The following is a 4,749-nucleotide window of genomic DNA, read 5'->3' as shown; positions in this document are numbered from 1 at the left end:
TTTTTTTACTCCTTATTTATCTTGGGTTTTATATTACTCATTGATTTTTCTCTTTGACCCAAGAATTCAAGCAAAATAGGAATCAAGTAGTTCTGTTTTCTCTGCTGACCTGTCTACCCCAACCAGTAATCCTGTCCTTACACTGATTAAAAGCCTCTTTAATTGATCTTGGCATTCCTCATCACACTTAACCAGCTGCATGTTTTAGCAATACTTATACTATACTTACCAGATCATGACACTTTTGTTTTCATCCCATTACCTGTTCTTCATGCATCTTCTGAACATATCCTAAAAGTCAAAATTGGTTTAAGAGTGAGTGCTGTATGCATACATAACAACAGTCTGTTTTAGAGAACACCTCAGAATGATTTGTCTTCAGAATTTCATTTTTTTTTTCTTTTTGGGGGGGGAATGGGGAATGCAGGGCAATTAGGGTTAAGTGACTTGCCCAAGGTCATATGGCAGAATTTCATTCTTGAGAGCACTCTACCATTCCTCATCTAACTTGCTCCACACAACTTTAGGCCTTAGCATCCTATCTGATCTCTTTTTGAATCTTTGAAATTTGCTCACTCCAAATATAGGGCGCAGGTCAGGTTATGCTCAGACTTAAAAGTGTAGTCTGAATGTTCTCTCTAAAAAAAAAAACCAAGATTCATCTTCTACATAGGAAAGGTAGGAAGTTGACTTCATTACATGATTCAAGAAATACATAGAAACAGGCGGCTAGGTGGCACAGCGAAGAGAGCACCGGCCTTGGCATCAGGAGAACCTGAGTTCAAATGTGGCCTCGGATACTTAACACTAACTAGCCATGTGACCTTGGTCAAGTCACTTAACCCCAATTGCCCTCCAAAAAGCAAAAAAAAAAAAACAAAACACATATAAAGCTCTATCTCAGATATTTTTCTTCCCATGTGTTTTATAATAGCTCACGTTTACATAATGCTTTACAGTTCACAAAATGCCCTCCTCATGGCTTCTCTGCAAATATTTTCCCCATTTTACAAATATTAAGTGCCTATGGGCTCAGAATAGAAATTACAGTGGCAAATTTTGGTTCATGTGAGACAGACCTTTATAATGATTAGATCTTCATGAAAATGGAATGGATGCCAATACAGGTAGTAAGTCCCCTATCAGTGGAAACATTTAAGTAGAAGTGGAATGTGTTGTAGGGTTGATACCTGAATGGAGTAGGAACCCAACTTAGGTGACTCTGAAATCAGGTAAAGACCCCAGAAAAGTGAAGAATGCCACATGTAAATAGCTCTCTTCATAATTGACCTGGGTCAGCTAAGATTTAAACACCCACACAAGGTTCCAAGAATTGCATCATAACCTAGGCTTTCTTGATGTGTCTTTCTGGGATAAGGATGGTACATCTTTGTGTCAAATAAAAGCTAATGTCATCCAAGTTAGTGATTCTGTGTGTTCTCAAGGTTGGAGGACATGCTTCCTTAAATCTAGGAATTCCTATCTTAATGTAGATGTAATGTGGATTCTAAGCCATTGGCATTGAGTATTTTTTTGAAATTGGCCTTGACAATAACTGATTTTTGATCTGGCAAAGACACGGGTTGCTCTCCCTATCTAGTGGGGTTACTGTTTCTGGGTAATTTACCAGGATAGTCCAATGACATTTTTGTAGGGGTGCATAGCTTACTTCAGAAGAAATATTCTTCAAGTATGGATTTGTCAAGTATACAGCAATGTTGAAGGATTCTTTTTATACAGTTGGATTTGTCTGTAAGAATAGCTTTTCTGCTTTTTGTTATTTTAATTCTCTTGGATTAGTTGCTACAGTTGAAATGTTCTATTATTATGAGCACTGTTTAAACACAAACATGTCTAAAAAAAGTTATTTCTCTTGTTCTGCCTTTTGTAAAGTGCCTCTTTCTCATGATCAGTCATGGGGAAGACTACCCTCTTCACCATGGGGAGAGAGTAAATTCCTGTTCCTATCCTAAAAAAAAAAAGTTAGTTCTGTGATGGCAGGTGAACTTTATCTCTCTGCTTTCCATGATAATCCAGTTGGGTTCCCCAATTTAATTGATTTCTATAACAAAAATACTCTATTGTGCATTGTTCACCCTAAGCCAGAGAAGGGAAAATGGTGAAATTTTTGTTCTCATCTTGAAGACTGAGAGCTAGAAGAAAGGAATTTCATCTTCACAGGCCATAATTTGTTCTTAAGCTGAACCTTCGGGGAATGATTTGTAAAGAGTTGACACAACTGGGGGGCAGAGCCAAAATAGCAGAATAAAAGCAGGAACCTCGCTAGAGCTCTTAAACCCCTCCAAATAGCTGTAAAAAAAAATTACTAACCAAATTCTAGAGCAGCAGAAACCACAAAAAGACAGTGAAACAAATCTCCAGCACAAGACAACCTGGAAGGTCAACAGGAGGCTGAGAGAGGAATGCAGTCCAGCACGGGCTGTGCCAGTGCAGACTGAGCCCCAGCAAACCCAGAGCAGGCCTCAGGGAATTGAGTCACTGGCAGCTGTGGTGGTTTCCAGATTTCTTAACCCACAAACACCAAAGACGACTTAGAAGATCAATAGGAAAGGGTTGTCGAACTTAGGTAAGGGAGGAACACAGTTTAGCCCCGGTCCCAGCACAGCCCCAGCAATGCCCCAAGCAAACTAGGAACAGGATTTGGGAATGACTTAACCAGCAGGGCCAGTGGCTGTTTCCAAAGCTCAGCCCACAGACAGTAAGGGGGTCAAACAACTGATCAGAAGGAGATGACAGGAATCCCTTTGCTTGCACTGAGGCAGGACTCTGTTGCTTTGCCCATACTTGGATCTGGGTCACAGTCCTGGGGCAAGAAGAAGTAATGGCATAGTAGAGATTGTGGCAACAATAGAGAGGGAAACTTCCTCACAATTCCAGGGCAGAAAAGAGTATTTGTGGTCTCTCACATATTAGAGCACAGGCCAGGAGAGGAGTAAACACCTCTCTAGATCATACCACCTTAGAAAAACTGAAAAATTACAGGTCTCTAGAAGTATCTGAAAACAGCTGTGTGAAACCCCTAAAGCTTGAGATGGTATGCCCTTCACCTGGAAGCAGAACCTTACTTTAACAAAGAGTTAAAAGTCAAGTAATAGGCTGGGATAATGAGCAAGTAACAAAAAAAAAAAAAACCTTATGATAGAAAGTTACTATGGTGACAAGGAAGATCAGAACATACACTCAGAAAAAGATAACAAAGTCAAAGCTCCTACATCGAAAGCCTCCAAGAAAAATATGAATTGGTCTGAGGTCATGGAAAAGCTCAAAAAGGATTTTGAAAGTCAAGTGAGAAAAGTAGAGAAAAAATTGGGAAGAGAAATGAGAGTGATGCAAGAAAATCATGAAAAATGAGTCAACAGCTTGCTAAACGAGACCCAAGAAATACTGAAGAAAATAACACCTTAGAAAGCAGATTGGACCAAATGGCAAAAGAGGTCCTAAAAGCCAGTGAAGAGAAGAATGTCTTTAAAAGTAGAATTAGCCAAATGGAAAAGGAGGTCCAAAAGCTCACTAAAGAAAATAATTCCTTAAAAATTAGAATGGAGCAAATGGAAGCTAATGACTATGAGAAATGAAGTAATTATAAAACAAAACCAAAAGAATGAAAAACTAGAAGTGTGAAATATCTCATTGGAAAAACCACTGACATGGAAAATAGATCCAGGAGAGAAAATTTGAAAATTTTTGAACTACCTTAAGGCAAAGATCAAAAAAAGAGCCTAGACATCATCTTTCAAAAAATTATCAAGGAAAAGTGCCCTGATATTCTAGAACCAGAGGGTAAAATAGAAATGGAAAGAATCCACCAATCACCTTCTGAAAGAGATCCCAAAAGGAAAACTCCCAAGAATATTATAGCCACATTCCAGAGTTCCCAGGTTAAGGAGAAAATATTGCAAGCAGCGAGAAAGAAACAATTCAACTATTGTGGAAGAGTTGGCACAACTCTAGAACATTCAAAATTTTGTTTCCCAAATATTAATTGCTTTAAAAATTGGTTATTTCAAACACAGTACTTAAATAAATTTGTGTTCTCGTCAATAGTGAGAGGAAGTGGAGGACCTCTCCAAGGTTGCAAATCATACTCTTTCCATCCTTAGTCATATGATTCAACTTTTGTCCATGTCTTCCCATAAATTCTTCCCAGGGGATCCACCTAGCATGCTGTGGTCCTTTTTTGATTTCTCCTGACATCACTCAAAGATACTAGTGGCACACTGGCTATTCTTTGATCTTGCTATGTGATTAGTTCATCTCTCTTAATAATTCATTTCTTTTACTCAACCATTTATCATGGTGCCTTATTTGTTATGTTGTGGATACCCTACTCACACCCACCATGCTTCCATTGCCTTCTGAATGATAATCAATTTTAATTTCTTGAGAGATCATAGTGTGTGCCATGACATATCCATTCAACAATGCTGGTAAAATATTAATATTTAAAAGATGACTTCATTTCAGGGAAATTTGGGGATCACTAAAGTAATTTTCTGCAGTTTCTGATGAGTGATTCTCCTTCCCACTTCCTCCTGCATAATTCTGGGTCCATTTGAATTCTCTATCCAGGATACATTGGTAGATAAGCTCCATAAATTATCCATGTAACATCATTATCATAGTTTGGACAACACACATTAACCACTTCATAGTGGTGGTGGTTATTGGTGGGTTTTGGTGAGAATGGTAAGACCAAACCATTTTGAATGTTGATAGAGCTCATCCAGG

This window comes from Petaurus breviceps, unplaced genomic scaffold, assembly GCF_028583685.1.
Source record: "Petaurus breviceps papuanus isolate PSGF00001 unplaced genomic scaffold, PetGlider_PUasm1.0 214, whole genome shotgun sequence".
NCBI classification, from domain to species: Eukaryota; Metazoa; Chordata; class Mammalia; order Diprotodontia; family Petauridae; genus Petaurus; species Petaurus breviceps.
This window is presented reverse-complemented; position numbering follows the sequence as displayed.